This window comes from Somniosus microcephalus, chromosome 21, assembly GCF_052327205.1.
Source record: "Somniosus microcephalus isolate GS21.2 chromosome 21, FLI_Smic_1.0, whole genome shotgun sequence".
NCBI lineage: Eukaryota > Metazoa > Chordata > Chondrichthyes > Squaliformes > Somniosidae > Somniosus > Somniosus microcephalus.
Window position 1 is genome coordinate 7,888,900 of NC_141007.1, and position 26,633 is coordinate 7,915,532.

The following is a 26,633-nucleotide window of genomic DNA, read 5'->3' on the forward strand; positions in this document are numbered from 1 at the left end:
AGAGAGACACATCGAGAGAGAGTGAGTTACATCGAGGCAGAGAGACATATCGAGAGAGAGAGCGGCACATCGAGGGAGAGAGAGTCACATCGAGGGAGAGAGAGCTACATCGAGGAAGAGAGAGTCACATCGAGGAAGAGAGAGTCACATCGAGGAAGAGAGAGTCACATCGAGGGAGAAAGATGCACATCGAGAGAAAGAGAGTCACATCGAGGGAGGGAGAGTCACATCGAGGGTGAGCGTCACATCGAGGGAGAGAGAGTCACATCAAGTCAGAGAGAGTCACATCGAGGGGGAGAGTCACATCGAGGGAGAGAGAGTCACATCGAGGGAGAAAGATGCACGTCGAGAGAGAAAGAGTCACATCGAGGGAGAGAGAGTCACATTGAGAAAGAGATTCACATTGAGAGAGAGAGAGTCACATCGAGGGTGAGTGTCACATCGAGGGAGAGAGAGTCACATCGAGAGAGTCACATCGAGAGAGAGAGAGAGTCACATCGAGAGAAAGATTCACATCGAGGGAAAGAGTTTCACATCAAGGGAGAGAGAGTCACATCGAGGAAGAGAGAGTCACATCGAGGAAGAGAGAGTCACATCGAGGGAGAAAGATGCACATCGAGAGAAAGAGAGTCACATCGAGGGAGGGAGAGTCACATCGAGGGTGAGCGTCACATCGAGGGAGAGAGAGTCACATCAAGTGAGAGAGAGTCACATCGAGGGGGAGAGTCACATCGAGGGAGAGAGAGTCACATCGAGGGAGAAAGATGCACGTCGAGAGAGAAAGAGTCACATCGAGGGAGAGAGAGTCACATCGAGAAAGAGATTCACATTGAGAGAGAGAGAGTCACATCGAGGGTGAGTGTCACATCGAGGGAGAGAGAGTCACATCGAGAGAGTCACATCGAGAGAGAGAGTCACATCGAGAGAAAGATTCACATCGAGGGAAAGAGTTTCACATCGAGGGAGAGAGAGTCACATCGAGGAAGAGAGAGTCACATCGAGGGAGAAAGATGCACATCGAGAGAAAGAGAGTCACATCGAGGGAGAGAGAGTCACATCGAGGGTGAGAGTCACATCGAGGGAGAGAGAGTCACATCAAGTGAGAGAGAGTCACATCGAGGGGGAGAGTCACATCGAGAGAGAGAAAGTCACATCGAGAGAGAGAGTCTTAGCGAGAGAGAGGGATAGTCACATTGAGGGAGAGAGTCACATCGAGGGAGAGAGAGTCACATTGAGCGAGAGAGCGTCACATCGAGAGAGAGAGAGAGTCACATCGAGAGAGAGAGTGTCACTTCGAGTGAGAGAGAGTCACATCGAGGGAGAAAGATGCACATCGAGAGAGAGAGAGTCACATCGAGTGAGAGAGAGTCACATCGAGGGAGAGAGAGTCACATCGAGAGAGAGAGAGTCACATCGAGAGAGAGAGAGTCACATCTAGTGAGAGAGTCACATCGAGGGAGAGAGTTTCACTTCGAGGGAGAGAGAGTCACATCAAGGGAGAGAGAGCCACATCGAGGAAGAGAGAGTCACATCGAGGAAGAGAGAGTCACATCGAGGGAGAAAGATGCACATCGAGAGAAAGAGTCACATCGAGGGAGAGAGAGTCACATCGAGGGTGAGAGTCACATCGAGGGGGAGAGAGGGACAGTCACATAGAGGGAGAGTGTCACATCAACGGAGAGAGAGTCACATCGATAGAGAGAGTCATATCGAGAAAGAGAGAGACACTTCGAGAGAGAGAGAGTCACATCCAGGCAGGGAGTCATATCGAGAGAGAGAGAGGCACATCGAGGGATAAACAGTCACATCGAGGGAGAGAATCACTTCGAGTGAGAGAGAGTCACATCGAGGGAGAAAGATGCACATCGAGAGAAAGAGAGTCACATCGAGGGAGAGAGAGTCACATCGAGAGACAGAGTCACATCAAGAGAGAGAGAGTCACATCGAGAGAGAGACAGTCACATCGAGAGAGTCACATCGAGAGAGAGAGAGTCACATCGAGAGAGAGACAGTCACATCGAGAGAGTCACATCGAGAGAGAGTCACATCGAGGGAGAAAGATGCACATCGAGAGAAAGAGAGTCACATCGAGGGAGAGAGAGTCACATCGAGAGACAGAGTCACATCGAGAGAGAGAGAGTCACATCGAGAGAGAGACAGTCACATCGAGAGAGTCACATCGATAGACAGAGTCACATCGAGAGAGAGACAGTCACATCGAGAGAGTCACATCGAGAGAGAGAGAGTCACATCGAGAGAGAGAGTTTCATCCATCAGAGACACAAAACAGAGACAGACCCTCACCAGGTACAGACTAAGTGACCACCAACTGGAAATTGAAAAAGGCAGATACAAGAAATCCTGGCAGCCTAGAGAGAATAGAATATGCGATCAATGTCTGGCTGGCGAGGTTGAAACAGAAATGCATTTCCTCCTAAAATGCGAAAAATTCAACACATCAAGAAACATATTATTCAACAAGCTAAGCCAAACAACCCCAGATTTCAAGGAATTGGATGATCTGTCAAAATTGAGATTAGTCCTAGGAGAAGGAGACAGACCATACCTTGGGGCTAAATATGTAACAACATGTCACAACCTGAGGACTGTTTAAAAGTAAGACTGTTTAAAATTAATATTGAATGTACCAAATGAAGTAGAAAGACTGTTTAAAATTAATATTGTTTAAAAATAATATTGTATATACCCAACAAATGTCAAATCGATTGACACCTACAGAATGTTGGAAAACTGTACCTTTTTGCTATGTAAGCTTTGGCAATATGGTTCTCTGTAAACTTTCATGCCAATAAAGCATTTGAACTGAACTGAACTGAACTGAGTCAGATCGAGAGAAAGATTCACATAGAGAGAGAGAGTGTCACTTCGAAGGAGAGAGAGTCAAATCGAGAGAGAGAGAGTCACATCGATGGAGAGAGAGTCACATCGAGGGAGAGATTTTCACATCGGGGGAGAGAGACTCACATCGAGTGAGAGAGAGCAAAATCGAGGGAGAGAGAGTAACATCGAGGGAAAGAGAGTAACATCGAGGGAGAGAGAGTCACATCGAGGGAAAGAGAGTCACATTGTGAGAGAGAGTCACATCGAGGGAGAGAGAGTCACATCGAGAGAGAGAGCCGCATTGGAGGAAAGAGATTCACATCGAGGGAGAGAGAGTCACATCGAGAGAGAGTCACATCGAGAGAATCACATCGAGAGAGAGAGAGTCACATCGAGAGAGAGAGATTCACATTGAGAGAGACAATCACATCGAGGTAGAGAGTCACATCGACGGAGAGAGAGTCACATCGAGGGAGAAAGAGTCACATCGAGGCAGAGAGTCGCATCGAGAGAGAGAGAGTCATATCGAGGGAGAGAGTCACATCGAGGGAGAGAGAGTCATATCGAGTGAGAGAGTCACATCAAGTGAGAGAGAGTCACATCGAGGGAGAAAGATAGACATCGAGAGAGAGAGAGTCAAATCGAGTGAGAGAGAGTCACATCGAGTGAGTGAGTCACATTGAGAGAGAGAGAGTCACATCGAGAGAGAGACAGTCACATCGAGGGAGAGAAAGTCACATCGAGGGAGAGACAGTCACATCGAGAGAGAGAGTGTCACATCAACAGAGAGAGAGTCACATCGATAGAGAGAGTCATATCGAGAAAGAGAGAGACACAGCGAGAGAGAGAGAGTCACATCGAGGCAGAGAGTCATATCGAGGGAGAGAGAACCACATCGAGGAAGAGAGAGTCACATCGAGTGAGAGAGAGTCACATCGAGGGAGAAAGATGCACATCGAGAGAAACAGAGTCACATCGACGGAGAGAGAGTCAAATCGAGGGAGAGAGTCACATAGAGGGAGAAAGAGTCACATCGAGTGTGAGAGAGTCACATCGAGGGAGAGATTCACATCGAGGGAGAGAGAGCCACATCGAGGGAGAGAGTCACATCGAGGGAGAGAGAGCCACATCGAGGGAGAGAGAGTCACAGCGAGGCAGAGAGTCACATCGAGAGAGAGAGAGTCACATCGAGAGAGAGAGTCATAGTGAGAGAGTCACATCGAGGGGAGGTTCACATTGAGCGAGAGAGCGTCACATCGAGAGACAGAGAGTGTTACATCGAGTGAGAAAGATACACATCGAGAGAGAGAGAGTCACATCGAGTGAGAGAGAGTCACATCGAGGGAGAGAGAGTCACATTGAGTGAGAGAGTCACATCGAGAGAGAGAGAGTCACATCGAGGCAGAGAGTCATATCGAGAGAGAGAGAGGCACATCGAGGGAGAGAGAGCCAAATCGAGGAAGAGAGAATCATATCGAGTGAGAGAGAGTCACATCGAGGGAGAAAGATGCACATCGAGAGAAAGAGTGTCACATCGAGGGAGAGAGAGTCACATCGAGGGTGAGAGTCACATCGAGGGAGAGAGTCACATCAAGTGAGAGAGAGTCACATCGAGGGGGAGAGTCACATCGAGGGTGAGAGTCACATCGAGAAAGAGAGTCACATCGAGAGAGAGAGAGTCACATCGAGAGAGAGAGTCATAGCGAGAGAGAGATAGAGTCACATCGACAGAGAGAGAGTCACATCGAGGGTGAGTGTCACATCGAGGGAGAGAGTGTCACATCGAGAAAGTGAGTCACATCAACAGAGAGAGTCATAGCGAGAGAGAGATAGAGTCACATCGAGGGAGAGAGTCACATCGAGGGAGAGAGAGTCACATCGAGGGAGAGAGTTACATCGAGAGAGTGTCACATCGAGGGAGAGAGAGTCACATCGAGGGAGTGAGATTCACATCGAGGGAGAGAGTCACATCGAGCGAGAGAATCACATCGAGGGAGAGAGAGTCATATCGAGGGAGAGAGAGAGACATCGAGAGCGAGAGAGTCACATAGAGGGAGAGAGAGTCACATCGAGGGAGAGAGAGGCACACCGAGGGAGAGGGAGTCACATCGAGTTAAAGAGTTTCACATTCAGGGAGAGAGAGTCACATCGAGGGAGAGAGAGCCACATCGAGGAAGAGAGAGTCACATCGAGTGAGAGAGAGTCACATCGAGGGAGAAAGATGCACATCGAGAGAAAGAGAGTCACATCGGGGGAGAAAGAGTCACATCGAGAGCGAGAGAGGCACATCGAGGGAGAGAGTTTCACATCGAGGGAGAGAGAGTCACATCGAGGGAGAGAGAGCCACATCGAGGGAGAGAGTTACATCGAGAGAGAGTCACATCTTGGGAGAGAGTCAGATCGAGAGAGAGTCACATCGAGTGAGGGAGAGTCACATCGAGGGAGAAAGAGTCACATCGAGAAAGAGAGTCACATCGAGAGAGAGAGTCACATCGAGAGAGAGAGTCATAGCGAGAGAGAGATAGAGTCACATCGACGGAGAGAGAGTCACATCGAGGGTGAGTGTCACATCGAGGGAGAGAGTCACATCGAGAGAGAGAGAGACACATCGAGGGAGAGAGAGAGACATCGAGTGACAGAGAGTCACATCGAGGGAGAGAGAGAGACATCGAGGTTGAGAGATTCACATCAAATGAGAAAGAGTCACATTGAGGATGAGAGAGGCAGCTCGAGAGAGTCACAACGAGTGAATCACATCGAGTGAGCGAGAGTCACATCGAGGGAGTGAGATTCACATCAAGGGAGAGAGAGTCACATCAAGGGAGAGAGAGTCACATCGAGGGAGAGAGAGTCACATAGAGGGAGAAAGAGTCACATCGAGTGCGAGAGAGTCACATCGAGGGAGAGATTCACATCGAGGCAGAGATTCACATCGAGGGAGAGAGAGCCACATCGAGGGAGAGAGAGTCACATAGAGGGAGAAAGAGTCACATCGAGGGAGAGAGAGAGTCACATCGACGGAGAGAGAGTCACATTAAGTGAGAGAGAGTCACATCGAGGGAGAAAGATGCACATCGAGAGAGAGAGAGTCACATCGAGGGAGAGAGAGTCACATCGAGGGAGAGAGAGTCACATCGAGGGAGAGAGTCACATCAAGGGAGAGAGAGTCACATCGAGAGAGAGAGAGAGTCACATCAAGTGAGAGAGAGTCACATCGAGAGAGAGAGTCATATCGAAAGAGAAAGAATTTGAGCCCGACCCTGTTCAACATATACATAAATGAATTAGCAGACATGCTGGAGCAAAGCGAGTCACCAGGTCTCCGTCTCCTGGATGGAGAAGTGAAATCCCTGTTCTATGCGGACGACCTGGTTCTGCTGTCTCCCACAGAACAGGGATTACAGCAACAACTAGACCTACTCGACAAATACTGCCAAAATTGGGCTCTAACAGTAAATCAAAAAAAAAACAACATCATGATTTTTCAAAAAAGGCACAGATGTCAGGAAAACAAGTACCAGTTTACCCTCAGTGATACCACTATAGGACACACTATGAGCTACACCTACCTTGGTCTAACTATTACAGCATCAGGGAGCTTCAACATAGCAGTGAATGCACTAAAAGAAAAAGCCCAAAGAGCCCTATATGCAATAAAAAGAAAATTCTACAACATCCAAATCCCAATCAAAATCTGGCTCAAAATATTTGACAGCATAATCCTGCCCATTGCACTGTACGGTAGTGAAGTATGGGGCCCGCTAAATCACCAAAGCTACACTAAATGGGAAAAACACACAATAGAAGCCCTACATGCAGAATTCTGCCGAAGCATCCTTCGCATTAAAGAAAAACGCCAACAAATGCATGCAGAGCCGAACTAGGCAGATACCCACTGATAATAAACATCCAAAAACGAGCACTAAACTTCCTAAATCACCTCAAATCTAGCTCCCCAGACACCCTTCATTTCAAAGCCTTTCAGACCCAAGAGCTAAACCCAGAAAAGAGTCCCCTGAGTCAGCTGCTACTGAAACTAAGTACTCAGCCGGACCCTGACCAGCCCCAGACCAACACAGCCGTCCAAACACCAATCCGAGTGAACCAAATCATTAAACAATGCAAAGAAACCTACCTGGAACATTGGAACAAAATAACCGAAAGCCAAAGCAGATTAGAATGTTACCGGGCCCTAAAAAGAGAATATAAACTGGCAGACTACCTCACGACCATCAGAGACACAAAACAGAGACAGACCCTCACCAGGTACAGACTAAGCGACCACCAACTGGAAATTGAAAAAGGCAGATACAAGAAATCCTGGCAGCCTAGAGAGAATAGAATGTGCGATCAATGTCTGGCCGGCGAGGTTGAAACAGAAATGCATTTCCTCCTAAAATGCGAAAAATTCAACACATCAAGAAACATATTATTCAACAAGCTAAGCCAAACAACCCCAGATTTCAAGGAATTGGATGACCTGTCAAAATTGAGATTAGTCCTGGGAGAAGGAGACAGACCATACTTGGGGCCAATTATGTAACAACATGTCACAACCTGAGGACTGTTTAAAATTAAGACTGTTTAAAATTAATATTGAACGTACCAAATGAAGTACAAAGACTGTTTAAAATTAATATTGTTTAAAAGTAATATTGTATGTACCCAACAAATGTCAAATCGATTGACACCTACAGAATGTTTGAAAATGTACCTTTTTGCTATGTAAGCTTTGGCAATATGGTTCTCTGTAAACTTTCATGCCAATAAAGCATTTGAATTTGAATTTGAATTTGAATTTGAATTTGAATTTGAATTTGAGTCACATTGAGGTAGAGAGTCACATCGAGTGAGAGAATCACAGCGAGAGAGAGAGAGAGTCACATCGAGAGAGACAGTCACATCGAGGGAGAGAGAATCATATCGAGGGAGAGAGAATCACATCGAGGGAGAGAGAGTCACATCGAGGGAAAGAGAGTAACATCGAGGGAGAGAGAGACAAATCGAGGGAGAGAGAGTCACATAGAGGGTGAAAGAGTCACATTGACAGTGAGAGAGTCACATCGAGGGAGAGAGTTTCACATCGAGGGAGAGAGAGTCACATCAAGTGAGAGAGAGTCACATCGCGGGAGAGAGAGTCACATCGAGGGAGAGAGTCAGATCGAGAGAGAGAGAGTCACATCGAGAGAGAGAGAGTGTCACATCGAGGGAGGCAGATTCACATCGAGGGAGAGAGAGTCACATTGAGGGAGAGAGAGTCACAACGAGGGAGTGAGATTCACATCGAGGGAGAGAGAGTCACATCGAGGGAGTGAGATTCACATCGAGGGAGAGAGAGTCACATCGAGGGAGAAAGATGCACATCGAGAGAGAGAGAGAGTCACATCAAGTGAGAGAGAGTCACATCGAGAGAGAGAGAGTCGCATCGAGAGAGAGAGAGTCGCAATTTCCTCCTAAAATGCGAAAAATTCAACACATCAAGAAACATATTATTCAACAAGCTAAGCCAAACAACCCCAGATTTCAAGGAATTGGATGATCTGTCAAAATTGAGATTTGTCCTAGGAGAAGGAGACAGACCATACCTTGGGGCCAAATATGTAACAACATGTCACAACCTGAGGACTGTTTAAAATTAAGACTGTTTAAAATTAATATTGAACGTACCAAATGAAGTACAAAGACTGTTTAAAATTAATATTGTTTAAAAGTAATATTGTATGTACCCAACAAATGTCAAATCGATTGACACCTACAGAATGTTAGAAAACTGTACCTTTTTGCAATGTAAGCTTTGGCAATATGGTTCTCTGTAAACTTTCATGCCAATAAAGCATTTGAATTGAAAATTGAATTGAATTGAGAGCCGCATCGAGAGAGAGAGAGTCGCATCGAGAGAGAGAGAGTTGCATCGAGAGAGAGAGAGTCACATCAAGTGAGAGAGAGTCACATCGAGAGAGAGAGAGTCGCATCGAGAGAGAGAGAGTCGCATCGAGAGAGAGAGAGTCACATCGAGGGAGTGAGATTCACATCGAGTGAGAGAGAGTCACATCGATGGAGAGAGAGTCACATCGAGGGCGAAAGTCACATCGGGAGAGGGACAGAGGCAAATTGGAGGAAATAGAATCACAACAAGGGAGAGAGTTTCACATCGAGAGAGAGTGTCACATTGGAGGGAGAGAGTCACAGCGAGACAGAGAGAGAGTCACATCGAGGGAGAGAGTCACATCGAGGGAGAGCAAGTCATATCGAAAGAGAAAGAGTCACATCGAGGGAGAGAGAGTCACATCGAGGGAGAGAGTCACATCGAGGGAAAGCCTCACATGAAGTGAGAGAGAGTCACATCGATAGAGAGAGAGTCACATCGGGTGAGAGAGAGTCACATCGAGAGAGTGTCACATCGAGGGAGAGAGAGTCACATCGAGGGAGAGAGTCACATCAAGAGAGAGAGTCACATCGAGAGAGAGAATCACAGCGAGAGAGAGAGAGAGTCACATCGAGAGAGAGAGTCACATCGAGAGAGAAAGTCACATCGAGGGAGAGAGAATCACATCGAGGGAGAGGGAGTCACATCGAGGGAGAGAGAGTCACATCGAGGAAAAGAGAGTCACATCGCGGGAAAGAGAGTCACATAGAGGGAGAAAGAGTCACATCAAGGGAGAGAGTCACAGCGAGACAGAGAGTCACATCGAGGGAGAGAGAGTCACATCGAGGGAGAGAGTCACATCGAGGGAGTGAGATTCACATCGAGGGAGAGAGAGTCACATCGAGGGAGAGAGAGTCACATCAAGGGAGAGAGAGTCACATCGAGAGAGAGAATCACATCGAGGGAGAGAGAGTCACATCGAGGGAGAGAGATTCACATCGAGGGAGTGAGATTCTCATCGAGGGAGAGAGAGTCACATCGAGGCAGAGATTCACATCGAGGGAGAGAGAGTCACATCAAGTGAGAGAGAGTCACATCGAGGGAGATAGAGTCTCATCGAGGGAGATAGTCACATCGAGGGAGAGAGAGTCACATCGAGGGAGAGAGAGTCACATCGAGGGAGAGAGAGTCACATCGAGGGAGAGAGAGTCACATCGAGGGAGTGACATTCACATCAAGGGAAAGAGAGTCACATTGAGGGAGAGAGAGTCACATCGAGAGAGAGAGTCACATCGAGAGAGAGAGAGTCACATCGAGGGAGAGCAAGTCATATCGAAAGAGAAAGAGTCACATCGAGGGAGAGAGAGTCACATCGAGGGAGAGAGTCACATCGAGGGAAAGCCTCACATGAAGTGAGAGAGAGTCACATCGATAGAGAGAGAGTCACATCGAGAGAGTGTCACATCGAGGGAGAGAGAGTCACATCGAGGGAGAGAGTCACATCAAGAGAGAGAGTCACATCGAGAGAGAGAATCACAGCGAGAGAGAGAGTCACACCGAGAGAGAAAGTCACATCGAGGGAGAGAGAATCACATCGAGGGAGAGGGAGTCACATCGAGGGAAAGAGAGTCACATCGCGGGAAAGAGAGTCACATAGAGGGAGAAAGAGTCACATCGAGGGAGAGAGTCACAGCGAGACAGAGAGAGAGTCACATCGAGGGAGAGAGAGTCACATCGAGGGAGAGAGTCACATCGAGGGAGTGAGATTCACATCGAGGGAGAGAGAGTCACATCGAGGGAGAGAGAGTCACATCAAGGGAGAGAGAGTCACATCGAGAGAGAGAATCACATCGAGGGAGAGAATCACATCGAGGGAGAGAGATTCACATCGAGGGAGTGAGATTCACATCGAGGGAGAGAGAGTCACATCGAGGCAGAGATTCACATCGAGGGAGAGTCACATCAAGTGAGAGAGAGTCACATCGAGGGAGATAGAGTCTCATCGAGGGAGAGAGTCACATCGAGGGAGAGAGAGTCACATCGAGGGAGAGAGAGTCACATCGAGGGAGAGAGAGTCACATCGAGGGAGAGAGAGTCACATCGAGGGAGTGACATTCACATCAAGGGAAAGAGAGTCACATTGAGGGAGAGAGAGTCACATCGAGAGAGAGAGTCACATCGAGAGAGAGAGAGTCACATCGAGAGAGAGAGAGTCACATCGAGGGAAAGAGAGTCACATCGAGGGAGAGAGAGTCACATAGAGGGAGAAAGAGTCACATCGAGTGCGAGAGAGTCACATCGAGGGAGAAAGATTCACATCGAGGGACAGAGTTTCACATCGAGAGAGAGAGTCACATCGATGGAGAGTGAGTCATATCGAAAGAGAGTGAGTCACATCGAGGGAGAGAGAGTCACATCGAGGGAGAGAGTCACATCGAGAGAGAAAGTCACACCGAGGGAGAGAGAATCACATCGAGGGAGAGGGAGTCACATCGAGGGAGAGAGAGTCACATCGAGGGAAAGAGAGTCACATCGAGGGAAAGAGAGTCACATAGAGGGAGAAAGAGTCACATCAAGGGAGAGAGTCACAGCGAGACAGAGAGAGAGTCACATCGAGGGAGAGAGAGTCACATCGAGGGAGAGAGTCACATCGAGGGAGGGAGGTTCACATCGAGGGAGAAAGAGTCACATCGAGGGAGAGAGAGTCACATCAAGGGAGAGAGAGTCACATCAAGGGAGAGAGAGTCACATCGAGAGAGAGAATCACATCGAGGGAGAGAGAGTCACATCGAGGGAGAGAGATTCACATCAAGGGAGAGAGAGTCACATCGAGAGAGAGAATCACATCGAGGGAGAGAGAGCCACATCGAGGCAGAGATTCACATCGAGGGAGAGAGATTCACATCAAGGGAGAGAGAGTCACATCGAGAGAGAGAATCACATCGAGGGAGATAGAGTCTCATCGAGGGAGCGAGTCACATCGAGAGAGAGAGAGAATCAGATCGAGGGAGCGAGAGTCACATCGAGGGAGAGAGAGTCACATCGAGAGAGATAGAGTCACATCGAGAGAGAGAGAGTCACATCGAGGGAAAGAGAGTCACATCGAGGGAGAGAGAGTCACATAGAGGGAGAAAGAGTCACATCGAGTGCAAGAGAGTCACATCGAGGGAGAGGATTCACATCGAGGCAGAGATTCACATCGAGGGAGAAAGATTCACATCGTGAGAGACAATCACATCGAGGGAGAGAGAGTCACATCGAGGGACAGAGTTTCACATCGAGAGAGAGAGTCACATCGATGGAGAGTGAGTCATATCGAAAGAGAGTGAGTCACATCGAGGGAGAGAGAGTCACATCGAGGGAGAGAATCACATCGAGGGAGAGAGAGTCACATCAAGGGAGAGAGAGCCACATCGAGTGAGAGCGAGTCAGATCAAGTGAGAGAGAGTCACATCGAGGGAGAAAGATGCACATCGAGAGAGAGAGGGTCACATCAAGGGAGAGAGAGTCACATCGAGTGAGAGAGAGTCACATCGAGTGAGAGAGAGTCACATCAAGTGAGAGAGAGTCACATCGAGGGAGAAAGATGCACATCGAGAGAGAGAGGGTTACATCAAGGGAGAGAGAGTCACATCGAGGGAGAGAGAGTCACATCGAGGGAGAGAGTCACATCGAGGGAGTGAGATTCACATCGAGGGAGAGAGAGTCATATCGAGGGAGAGAGATTCACATCGTTGGAGTGAGATTCACATCGAGGGAGAGAGAGTCACATCGAGGGAGAGAGAGTCACATCGAGGGAGAGAGAGTCACATCGAGGGAGAGAGATTCACATCGAGGGAGTGAGAGACATCACGAGCGAGAGAGTCACATCGAGGGAGAGAGAGTCACATCGAGGGAGAGAGAGTCACATCGAGGCAGGGATTCACATCGAGGGAGAGAGAGTCACATCAAGTGAGAGCGAGAGAATCAGATCGAGGGAGAGAGTCACATCGAGGGAGAGAGTGTCACATCGAGAGAGAGTCACAGCGAGAGAGAGAGAGTCACATCCAGGGAGTGAGATTCACATCGAGGGAGAGAGAGTCACATCGAGGGAGAGAGAGTCACATCGAGGGAGAGAGAGTCCCATCGAGGGAGAGAGAGTCACATCGAGGGAGAGAGAGTCACATCGAGGGAGAGAGAGTCACATCGAGGGAGAGAGAGTCACATCGAGGGAGAGAGAGTCACATTGAGGGAGAAAGAGTCACATCGAGTGCGAGAGAGACACATCGAGGGAGAGGATTCACATCGAGGCAGAGATTCACATCGAGGGAGAAAGAGTCACATCGTGAGAGACAGTCACATCGAGGGAGAGAGAGTCACATCGAGGGACAGAGTTTCACATGGAGGGAAAGAGAGCAACATCGACGGAGAGAGAGTCACATCAAGTGAGAGAGAGTCACATCGAGGGAGAAAGATGCACATCGAGAGAGAGAGAGTCACATCGAGGGAGAGAGTCACATCCAGAGAGAGAGATTCACATCGAGGGAGAGAGTTTCACATCGAGAGAGAGTTTCACATTGGAGGGAGAGAGTCACAGCGAGGGAGAGATTCACATCGAGGGAGAGTGAGTCATGTCGAAAGAGAGAGAGTCACATCGAGGGAGAGAGAGTCACATCGAGGGAGAGAATCACATCGAGGGAGAGCCTCACATCAAGTTAGAGAGAGTCACATCGATAGAGAGAGAGGCACATCGAGTGAGAGAGTGTCACATCGAGAGAGTGTTGCATCGAGGGAGAGAGATTCACATCGAGGGAGAGAGAGTCACGTCGAGGGAGAGAGAGTCACATCGAGGGAAGGAGAGTCACATCGAGGGAAGGAGAGTCACATCGAGGGAAGGAGAGTCACATCGAGGGAGAGAGAGTCACATCGAGAGAGTGTCACATCGAGGGAGAGAGAGTCACATCGAGGGAGAGAGAGCCACATCGAGGATGAGAGAGTCACATCGAGTGAGAGAGAGTCACATCAAGGGAGAGAGTCACATCGAGGGAGAGAAAGTCACATCGAGGGAGAAAGATGCACATCGAGAGACAGAGAGTCACATCGAGGGAGAGAGAGTCACATCGAGAGCGAGAGAGTGTCACGTCGAATGAGAGAGAGTCACATCGAGGGAGAAAGATGCACATCGAGAGACAGAGAGTCACATCGAGGGAGAGAGAGTCACATCGAGGTAGAGAGTTACATCGAGGGAGAGAGTTACATCGAGAGAGATAGAGTCACATCGAGAGAGAGAGTTTCACATTAAGGCAGAGAGAGTCACATCGAGGGAGAGATAGTCACATCGAGGGAGAGAGTCACATCGAGGGAGAGAGAGTCACATCGAGTGAGAGAGAGTCACATCGAGGGAGAGAGTCACATCGAGGGAGAGAGAGTCACATCGAGAGAGTGTCACATCGAGGGAGAGAGTTTCACTATGAGGGAGAGAGAGTCACATCGAAAGAGAGAGAGTGTCACATCGAGGGAGAGAGTTACATCGAGAGAGAGAGTCTCACATCGAGGGAGAGAGTCACATTGAGGGAGAGAGAGTCACATCGAAAGAGAGAGAGTCACATCGAGGGAGAAAGATGCACATCGAGAGAGAGAGAGTCACATCGAGTGAGAGAGAGTCACATCGAGGGAGAAAGATGCACATCGAGTGAGAGAGAGAGTCACATCGAGGGAGAGAGTTACATCGAGAGAGAGAGAGTCACATCGAGGGAGAGAGTCACATCGAGGGAGAGAGAGTCACATCGAAGGAGAGAGTCACATCGAGAGAGAGAAAGTCACATCGAGAGAGAGAGTCACATCGAGGGAGAGGGTGTCACATCGAGGGAGAGAGTCACATCGAGGGAGAGAGGGTCACATCGAGGGAGAAATTCACATCGAGGGAGAGAGAGTTACATCAAGTGAGAGAGAGTCACATCGAGGGAGAAAGATGTCAACTAGTCCTGGGACTCAGTGAAGCAACCACTAACACTACTAACAATAACCAGCCCCAGGACAGTGACATCGTAGCAGAGAGAATTCGACCCAACACAATTGTCACTAAACAAAAGGAAAAATACCTGTCATATTGGGCAGAAACAACAAAAACCCAAAGCAAACTCAATTGCTACTTGACCCTAAACAGACAATACAACATGGCTGAGTACCTGACCATGGTAAAGGATAACAAACTGAGAAAAACCTTGACAAGGTACAGACTTAGCGAACATAGCCCAGCGATCGAAAAAGGCAGACACAGGCAGACCAGGCTGCCAAGAGAGGACAGGATATGCTCTCACTGCAGTCAGGGAGTAGTGGAGACAGAGATGCACTTCCTCACAGCCTGTGGAAAATATCAGGGCATCAGGGAGAATTTCTACCAAAAATTCTCACAAATATGCCCTGAATTCAGAAATCTGAATGACAACCAATAACTCCCATATCTACTGGGGGAGGAGAGAAGCTGTGTAGCACTGTCGGCACACTATGTTACAGCTTGCCATGAACAGAGGGACAACCAGTAAACTAAGAAAAGAGTATATATAAATAATGCGAATGTATATTTATACACTCAGGGATATACCTGTTTATACACTGTATGAATAGAACTGCGTTTATGTGTTCAACCATAAATGTATTTTGATGCTTTGGCAACATAAGATGTACCTTATCATGCCAATAAAGTGATTTGAATTGAATTGAATTGCATTGAGAGTCACATCGAGAGAGAGAGAGTGTCACATCGAGGGAGAGAGAGTCACATCCAGGGAGAAAGATGCACATCCAGGGAGAGAGAGTCACATCGAGTGAGAGAGAGTCACATCGAGGGAGAGAGAGTCACATCGAGGGAGAGAGAGTGACATCGAGGGAGAGAGAGTCACATCAAGAGAGTGACATCGAGGGAGAGAGTCACATCGAGGGAGAGAGATTCACATCGAGGGAGAGAGAGTCACATCGATGGAGAGAGTCACATCGAGAGAGAGAGAGTCACATCGAGAGAGAGAGTCACATCAAGGGAGAGAGAGCGTCACATTGAGCGAGAGAGCGTCACATCGAGGGAGAAAGATGCACATTGAGAGAGAGAGAGTCACATCGAGAGAGAGAGGGTGTCACATCGAGGGAGAGAGAGTCACATCGAGGGAGAGAGAGTCACATCGAGTGAGAGAGAGTCACATCGAGGGAGAAAGATGCACATTGAGGGAGAGAGAGTCACATCGAGGGAGAGACAGTCACATCGAGAGAGAGCCACATCGAGGGAGAGAGTCACATCGAGGGAGAAAGATGCACATTGAGAGACAGAGAGTCACATCGAGTGACAGAGAGTCACATCGAGGGAGAAAGATGCACATTGAGAGAGAAAGATGCACATTGAGAGAGAGAGTGTCACATCGAGGGAGAGAGTCACATCGAGGGAGAGAGATGCACATTGAGAGAGAGAGAGTCACATCGAGTGAGAGAGAGTCACATCGAGGGAGAGACAGTCACATCGAGAGAGAGCCACATCGAGGGAGAGAGAGCGTCACATTGAGCGAGAGAGCGTCACATCGAGGGAGAGCGAGTCATATCGGGAGGGACAGAGTCACATCGCGAGAGAGAGAGTCACATCGAGGGAGAGAGAGAGTCACATCGAGGGAGAGAGTGTCACATTGAGCGAGAGAGCTTCACATCGAGAGAGAGAGTGTCACATCGAGAGAGAGAGAGTCACATCGATGGCGACCATAACCAAATAAATGTGTACCTTAAACTTTCTGCCCAAACTACAGACACAAAAAAGGAACCCAGTAAGCTCCATAAAATAAACCAGACATACAGATGGGCCCCAGACAGTGGAGATAAATTCATCACAGCACTAAATTCACCTGATCTCACAAGTAAAATATCAAAATTTAAAGAAAATCTATATGAGATCACCAGAGATGGTGTAAACATGGCCATAGACGATATTAATAGGATCTTCCATGAGGCAGCTGTAAAAGCTGACCTTGTGAAACAGAAGAGGAAACGTTACAAAAGACAAAAAAATGAGAAATGGTTTGATCACGAATGCAAATATGCCAGAAAAGACCTGAGAAAAATATCAAACCAAAAGCATCGCCAACCAAACAACCCAGACCTGCGTATTAGATACAATGAGACCCTCAAAAGATATAAACACACCATTAGGAACAAAACAAAAGTATACCCACAAAAAACTTGAAGAAATTGAAATCTCCATTAATCAAAATCAATTCTGGGATATGTGGAATAACCTGAGTACAACTCAATTACAAGCATTACCAATCCAAGATGGTGACATCTGGAGAACACATTTTGAAAACCTCTACAAAGACATACCAGTAAACGAATCAAACTCAAGTCAACATCATGTCACAGAAAAACTCCACACATTAGAAGCAACAATTAAAGACAACCAAAACCCTCTGGACTCCCCAATCACTTGGAAAGAACTGGCCACAAAAACAAAATCTCTCCACCTAAAGAAAGCCTGTGGTCCAGACAACATCAAAAATGAAATGCTCAAGTTCAGCACTATGGAGATGCAGGGTGCTGTACTCAAGTTATTCAACATCATATTACGTTCGGGCTGCTTTCCAGATATCTGGTGCCAAGGACTCATCTCTCCCATATATAAAAGTGGAAACAAATCAGATCCAAACAACTACCGTGGCATCTGTGTCAACAGTTGTCTAGGGAAGTTATTCTGCAGTATTCTAAATAGCAGATTACTGGATTTTCTTAATAAACATAATATCCTTAGAAAAAATCAAATAGGCTTTCTTCCAAAACACCGCACCACCGACCATATCTATACCCTTCACACTCTCATTGAAAAACATATACACCAAACAAAAAATGGGAAAATATTCGCTTGTTTCATTGACTTCAAGAAAGCTTTTGACTCTATTTGGCACGAAGGGCTCTATTACAAACTTCTTCAGTGTGGAATAGGGGGCAAAGTCTATGACCTTATTAAATCGATGTATCTGAAAAATAAATGCGGTGTCAAAATTGGAAACAAACGCACCGGTTTCTTCACCCAGAGAAGAGGCATCCGGCAGGGTTGCAATCTGAGTCCGACCCTGTTCAACATATACATAAATGAGTTAGCAGACAAGCTGGAGCAAAGCGAGTCACTGGGTCTCTGTCTCCTGGATGAGGAAGTGAGGTCCCTGTTCTATGCGGACGACCTGGTTCTGCTGTCTCCCACAGAACAGGGATTACAGCAACATTTAGACCTACTCGACAAATACTGCCAAAATTGGGCCCTGACAGTAAATCTAAAGAAAACCAACATCATGATTTTTCAAAAAAGGCTCAGATGTCAGGAAAACAAATACCAGTTTACTCTCAGTGATACCATCATAGGACACACTATGAGCTACACATACCTTGGTCTAACCATTACAGCATCAGGGAGCTTCAACGTAGCAGTGAATGCACTAAAAGAAAAAGCCCGAAGAGCCCTATATGCAATAAAAAGAAAATTCTACAACATCCAAATTCCAATCAAAATCTGGGTCAAAATATTTGATAGTATAATCCTGCCCATTGCGCTGTATGGTAGTGAAGTATGGGGCCCACTCAATCACCAGAGCTACACTAAATGGGAAAAACACACAATAGAAGCCCTACATGCAGAATTTTGCCGAAGCATTCTTCGCACCCAAAGGAAAACACCAGCAAATGCATGTAGAGCTGAACTAGGCAGATACCCACTGATAATAAACATCCAAAAACGAGCACTAAACTTTCTAAATCACCTCAAATCAAGTTCCCCAGACACCCTTCATTTTAAAGCCCTCCAGACCCAAGAGCTGAACCCAGAAACGAGTCCCCTGAGTCAGATGTTACTGAAACTAAGTTCTCCTACCCAGCCGGACCCTGACCAGTCCCAGACCAACACTGCTCCCCAAACACCAATCCGAGTGAACCAAATCATTAAACAATGCAAAGAAACCTACCTGGAACATTGGAACAAAATAACCAAAAGCCAAAGCAGATTAGAATGCTACCGGGCCCTAAAAAGAGAATATAAACTGGCAGACTATCTCTCGACCATCAGAGACACAAAACAGAGACAGATCCTCACCAGATACAGACTAAGCGACCACCAACTGGCAATTGAAAAAGGAAGATACAAGAAATCCTGGCAACCTAAAGAAAATAGAATATGTGATCACTGTCTGGCCGGCGAGGTTGAGACAGAGGTGCACTTCCTCCTAAAATGCGAAAAATTCAACAAGACAAGAAACATATATTTTGACAAGCTCAGCCTTACAACCCCAGATTTCAAAGAATTGGATGACCTGTCAAAATTAAGGATAGTCCTGGGGGAGGGAGACAGACCATATCTTGGTGCCCAATATGTAACAACATGTCACAACCTGAGGAACAGTGAGTGACTAACGAGCACACCCATAGCATATATACTCTAAAAATGTTTAAATTAATACCGAAAGTACCCAACGACTGTTTTAAATTAATACTGAATGCACCCAACGAGGGTCAACGACTGTTTAAATTAATACTGTCTGTACCCAACGAGGGTCAAAAACGTTTGACACCTACAGAATGTTGGAAACCTGTACCTTTTGTTATGTAAGCTTTGGCAATATGGTTCCCTGTAAACTTTCATGATAATAAAGCATTTGAATTTGAATTTGAATTTGATTGAGTAAGAGTCTCAGAGGGAGAGAGTCACATCTAGGGAGAGAGAGTCATATCGAGGGAGAGAGAGTCACAACGAGTGAGAGAGTGTCACATCGAGAGAGAGAGAGAGAGAGTCACATCGTGAGAGAGAGAGTCATATCGAGAAAGGGAGAGAGACATCGAGAGAGAGAGAGTCACATCGAGGGAGAAAGAGTCACATCGAGGGCGAGAGAGTCACATCGAGGGTGAAAGAGTCAAATCGAGAGCGAGAGAGTCACATCGAGGGAGAGAGAGTCACATCGAGAGAGAGAGTCATAGCGAGAGAGAGATAAAGTCACACCGAGGAAGAGAGAGTCACATCGAGTGAGAGAGAGTCACATCAAGGGAGAGAGAGTCACATCGATGGAGAGAGGCACATCGAGGGAGAGAGAGTCACATCGGGAGAGTGTCACATCGAGGGAGAGAGAGTCACATCGAGGGAGAGAGTCACATCATGAGAGACAGAGTCACATCGAGAGAGTCATAGCGAGAGAGAGGGAGAGTCACATCAAGGGAGAGAGTTTCACATTGAGGGAGAGAGATGCACATCGAGAGAGAGAGAGTCACATCGAGGGAGAGAGAGTCACATCGAGGGAGAGAGAGTCACATCGAGGGAGAGAGAGTCACATCGAGGGAGAGAGTCACATCGAGGGAGAGAGAGTCACATCGAGGGAGAGAGAGTCACATCGAGGGAGAGAGAGCCACATCGAGGATGAGAGAGTCACATCGAGTGAGAGAGAGTCACATCGAGTGAGAGAGAGTCACATCGAGGGAGAGAGAGTCACATCGAGGGAGAGAGAGTCACATCGAGGGAGAGAGAGTCACATCGAGGGAGAGAGAGTCACATCAAGTGTGAGAGAGTCACATCGAGAGAGAGAGTCACATCGAGGGAGAGAGAGTCACATCGAGAGAGAGAGTCACATCGAGGGAGAGAGAGTCACATCGAGAGAGAGAGAGTGTCACATCGAGGGAGAGAGAGTCACATCGAGGGAGAGAGTCACATCGAGAGAGAGAGTCACATCGAGAGAGAGAGTCACATCGAGGGAGAGAGAGTCACATCGAGAGAGAGAGAGTGTCACATCGAGGGAGAGAGAGTCACATCGAGGGAGAAAGATGCACATCGAGAGTCACATCGAGTGAGAGAGAGTCACATCGAGGGAGAAAGATGCACATCGAGAGAGAAAGATGCACATCGAGGGAGAGAGAGTCACTTCGAGGGAGAGAGTCACATCGAGGGAGAGAGAGTCACATCGAGGGAGTGAGAGTCACATCAAGGGAGACAGAGTCACATCGAGGGAGAGACAGTCACATCGAGAGAGAGAGAGGGAGAGTCACATCGAGGGAGAAAGAGTCACATAGAGGGTGAAAGAGTCATATCGAGAGCGAGATAGTCACATCGAGGGAGAAAGTTGCACATCGAGAGAGAGAGAGTCACATCGAGTGAGAGAGAGTCACATCAAGTGAGAGAGAGTCACATCGAGGGAGAGAGTCACATCGAGGGAGAGAGTCACATCAAGTGAGAGAGAGTCACATCGAGGGAGAGAGTCACATCAAGTGAGAGAGTCATAGCGAGAGAGAGGGAGAGTCACATCGAGGTAGAGAGTCACATCGAGGGAGAGAGAGTTACATCAAGTGAGATAGAGTCACATCGCGGGAGAGAGAGTCACATCGAGAGAGAGTCACATCGAGGGAGAGAGAGTCACATCGAGGGAGAGAGTCACATCATGAGAGAGAGAGTCACATCAAGTGAGATAGAGTCACATCGCGGGAGAGAGAGTCACATCGAGAGAGAGTCACATCGAGGGAGAGAGTCATAGCGAGAGAGAGGGAGAGTCACATCGAGGTAGAGAGTCACATCGAGGGAGAGAGAGTTACATCAAGTGAGAGAGAGTCACCAAGTGAGAGAGAGTCACATCGAGGGAGAGAGTCACATCGAGGGAGAGAGTCACATCGAGGGAGAGAGAGTCACATCGAGGGAGAGAGTCACATCATGAGAGAGAGAGTCACATCGAGAGAGAGAGTCATAGCGAGAGAGAGGGAGAGTCACATCGAGGTAGAGAGTCACATCGAGGGAGAGAGAGTTACATCAAGTGAGAGAGAGTCACATCAAGTGAGAGAGAGCCACATCGAGGGAGAGAGCCACATCGAGGGAGAGAGTCACATCGAGTGAGAGAGAGTCACATCGAGGGAGAAAGATGCACATCGAGAGAGAGAGAGTCAAATCGAGGGAGAGAGAGTCACATCGAGGGAGAGAGAGTCACATCGAGGGAGAGAGAGTCACATCGAGAGAGTGTCACATCGAGGGAGAGAGAGTCACATCGAGTGAGAGAGTCACATCGAGAGAGAGAGAGTCACATCGAGAGAGAGAGTCATAGCGAGAGAGAGGGAGAGTCACATCGAGGGAGAGAGTCACATCGAGGGAGAGAGAGGCACATTGAGCGAGATAGCGTCACATCGAGGGAGAGAGAGTCACATCGAGGGAGAAAGATGCACATCAAGAGAGAGAGCGTCACATCGAGGGAGAGAGAGCCACATCGAGGGAGAGAGAGTCACATCGAGAGAGAGAGAGTCACATCAAGAGAGAGAGAGGGAGAGTGTCAAATCTAGGTCGAGAGAGTCATATCGAGGGAGAGTAACATCGAGTGAGAGAGTGTCTCATCGAGAGAGAGAGAGTGTCACATCGAGGGAGAGAGAGTCACATCGAGGGACAGACAGTCACATCAAGAGAGAGAGAGGGAGAGTGTCACATCTAGGGCGAGAGAGTCATATCGAGGGAGAGAGAGTAACATGGAGTGAGAGAGTGTCTCATCGAGAGAGAGAGAGAGAGTGTCACATTGAAGGAGAGAGAGTCACATCAAGGCAGAGAGTCATATCGAGAGAGAGTCACATCGAGGGAGAAAGAGTCGCATCGAGGGTGAGAGAGTCGCATCGAGTGCGAGAGAGTCACATCGAGGGAGAGAGAGTCCCATCAAGGGAGAGAGAGTCACGTCGAGAGAGTGTCACATCGAGAGAGTGTCACATCGAGAGAGAGAGAGAGTCACATCGAGAGAGAGAGAGAGTCATAGCGAGAGAGAGATAAAGTCACATCGAGGAAGAGAGTCACATCAAGTGAGAGAGAGTCACATCGAGGGAGAGAGTCACATCGAGTGAGTGAGAGTCACATCACGGGAGAGAGAGTGACATCGAGGGAGAGAGTCACATCGAGGGAGAGACAGTCACATCGAGGGAGAGAGAGTCACGTCGAGAGAGTGTCACATCGAGAGAGAGAGAGAGAGTCACATCGAGAGAGAGTCATAGCGAGAGAGAGATAAAGTCACATCGAGGAAGAGAGTCACATCGAGTGAGAGAGAGTCACATCGAGGGAGAGAGTCACATCGAGTGAGTGAGAGTCACATCACACGAGAGAGAGTGACATCGAGGGAGAGAGTCACATCGAGGGAGAGAGTCACATCAAGTGAGAGAGAGTCACATCAAGTGAGAGAGAGTCACATCAAGTGAGAGAGAGTCACATCGAGGGAGAGAGTCACATCGAGGGAGAGAGTCACATCGAGGGAGAGAGCCACATCGAGGGAGAGAGAGTCACATCAAGTGAGAGAGAGTCACATCAAGTGAGAGAGAGTCACATCGAGGGAGAGAGTCACATCGAGGGAGAGAGAGTCACATCGAGGGAGAGAGTCACATCATGAGAGAGAGAGTCACATCGAGAGAGAGAGTCATAGCGAGAGAGAGGGAGAGTCACATCGAGGTAGAGAGTCACATCGAGGGAGAGAGAGCTCCATCAAGTGAGAGAGAGTCACATCAAGTGAGAGAGAGCCACATCGAGGGAGAGAGTCACATCGAGGGAGAGAGCCACATCGAGGGAGAAAGATGCACATCGAGAAAGATAGAGTCACATCGAGTGAGAGAGAGTCACATCGAGGGAGAAAGATGCACATCGAGAGAGAGAGAGTCAAATCGAGGGAGAGAGAGTCACATCGAGGGAGAGAGAGTCACATCGAGGGAGAGAGAGTCACATCGAGAGAGTGTCACATCGAGGGAGAGAGAGTCACATCGAGTGAGAGAGTCACATCGAGAGAGAGAGAGTCACATCGAGAGAGAGAGTCATAGCGAGAGAGAGGGAGAGTCACATCGAGGGAGAGAGTCACATCGAGGGAGAGAGAGGCACATTGAGCGAGATAGCGTCACATCGAGGGAGAGAGAGTCACATCGAGGGAGAAAGATGCACATCGAGAGAGAGAGAGTCACATCGAGGGAGAGAGAGCCACATCGAGGGAGAGAGAGTCACATCGAGAGAGAGAGAGTCACATCAAGAGAGAGAGAGGGAGAGTGTCAAATCTAGGTCGAGAGAGTCATATCGAGGGAGAGAGAGTAACATCGAGTGAGAGAGTGTCTCATCGAGAGAGAGAGAGTGTCACATCGAGGGAGAGAGAGTCACATCGAGGGACAGACAGTCACATCAAGAGAGAGAGAGGGAGAGTGTCACATCTAGGGCGAGAGAGTCATATCGAGGGAGAGAGAGTAACATGGAGTGAGAGAGTGTCTCATCGAGAGAGAGAGAGAGAGTGTCACATTGAAGGAGAGAGAGTCACATCAAGGCAGAGTGTCATATCGAGAGAGAGTCACATCGAGGGAGAAAGAGTCGCATCGAGGGTGAGAGAGTCGCATCGAGTGCGAGAGAGTCACATCGAGGGAGAGAGAGTCCCATCGAGGGAGAGAGAGTCGCGTCGAGAGAGTGTCACATCGAGAGAGTGTCACATCGAGAGAGAGAGAGAGTCACATCGAGAGAGAGAGAGAGTCATAGCGAGAGAGAGATAAAGTCACATCGAGGAAGAGAGTCACATCAAGTGAGAGAGAGTCACATCGAGGGAGAGAGTCACATCGAGTGAGTGAGAGTCACATCACAGGAGAGAGAGTGACATCGAGGGAGAGAGTCACATCGAGGGAGAGACAGTCACATCGAGGGAGAGAGAGTCACGTCGAGAGAGTGTCACATCGAGAGAGAGAGAGAGAGTCACATCGAGAGAGAGTCATAGCGAGAGAGAGATAAAGTCACATCGAGGAAGAGAGTCACATCGAGTGAGAGAGAGTCACATCGAGGGAGAGAGTCACATCGAGTGAGTGAGAGTCACATCACACGAGAGAGAGTGACATCGAGGGAGAGAGTCACATCGAGGGAGAGAGTCACATCAAGTGAGAGAGAGTCACATCAAGTGAGAGAGAGTCACATCGAGGGAGAGAGTCACATCGAGGGAGAGAGTCACATCGAGGGAGAGAGCCACATCGAGGGAGAGAGAGTCACATCAAGTGAGAGAGAGTCACATCAAGTGAGAGAGAGTCACATCGAGGGAGAGAGTCACATCGAGGGAGAGAGCCACATCGAGGGAGAGAGAGTCACATCGTGGGAGAGAGTCACATCGAGAGAGAGAGAATCACATCGAGAGAGAGAATCATAGCGAGAACGAGGGAGAGTCACATCGAGGGAGAGAGTCACATCGAGGGAGAGAGAGGCACATTGAGCGAGAGAGTCACATCAAGGCAGAGAGTCATATCGAGAGAGAGAGAGTCACATCGAGGGGGAAAGAGTCACATCGAGGGCTAGAGAATCACATCGAGGGTGAAAGAGTCACATCGAGAGCGAGAGAGTCACATCGAGGGAGAGAGAGTCACATCGAGGGAGAAAGAGTCACATCGAGGGAGAGAGAGTCACATTGAGGGAGAGAGTCACATCAAGGCAGAGAGTCATATCGACAGAGGGAGAGTCACATCGAGGAGGAAAGAGTCACATCGAGGGCGAGAGAATCACATCGAGGGTGAAAGAGTCACATCGAGAGCGAGAGAGTCACATCGAGGGAGAGAGAGTCACATCAAGGGAGAGAGAGTCACATCGAGAGAGTGTCACATCGAGGGAGAGAGAGTCACATCGAGGGAGAGAGTCACATCGAGAGAGAGAGAGTCACATCGAGAGAGAGAGTCATAGCGAGAGAGAGATAGAGTCACATCGAGGAAGAGAGAGTCACATCGAGTGAGACAGTGTCACATCGAGGGAGAAAGATGCACATCGAGAGAGAGAGAGTCACATCGAGGGAGAGAGAGTCACATCGAGGGAGAGAGAGTCACATCGAGGGAGAGAGTCATATCGAGGGAGAGAGAGTCACATTAAGTGAGAGAGTGTCACATCGAGGGGGAGAGACACATCGAGGGAGAGAGAGTCACATCGAGAGAGTGTCACATCGAGGGAGAGAGAGTCACATCAAGGGGGAGAGTCACATCGAGAGAGAGAGAGTCACATCGAGAGAGAGAGTGTCACATCGAGAGAGAGAATCATAGTGAGAGTCATAGCTAAAGCCCTGAAGGACGTCGCTTTTAACCGGGTCCATACCCACATTCCAGGACGACCCCCCCCCCGACCACCAGAGATCAGCGGGGTACATGAATTGTAACCAAGTAGTGATGTAAGAAAAAGGAGTCTTACCATCAAGTAACTTTAATGTAAGCTTGAAGTAACTTATAAACACACTATATACAAGAGAGGTCTTTACCATACCTCTGGTAGAAGCCTCTTACAATACTGAACAGACCAGTATTTATACCAGTCCAACAGGAAGTGACATATGACAGGAAGTGAGGTATGTACACAGTTCATAGTTCATAGTTCACAGTTCACAGGAAGTGATGACATAACTTCCCGGAAGTTATTATTATTATCACACTCTTCCCTCCTGCAGGATTAGGAGGCTGTGGTCTACCTTTTGGTCTGCAGCCGCCGAACAAGGAAGAGTCGCACCCGTTTGGATTCCCGTCGTAGAGGGTCGCTGGTCCGCTTACATGCGGTTGGCCATTGGTCAGAGTCTGTGTGGCCTGGATTGCCCTGTGAAGGGTCGGGGAGATCATGGCTTCAAGTACGAGCCCCAATAGGTTCAAAGTCGGACTGCCTCTGTTCAGAGGGAGGTGCAGAGCTGGTCTGTGGCGGATCAGTACTTTCATGCGCGGTACTGGGAGGGCCGCAACCTTGAGTACGGGGTTCTTCCGGCACCAAGCTAGTTGGTGTCCGATCAGGATCCTGGAGAGGGGTACCCGATAGGTCCCAAGAGTTTCCTGGTGAAATGCCATCACCCGATGTCCCACTAGGTCCTGGTGGGCAGGGAGCCAGATCCCGTAATGATACGGTAGATTCTCGGCCGTCGGAATATCGTATGTTTGCATAGATGGGGTTGGCATCGGTTAGTTCGACCTCGTC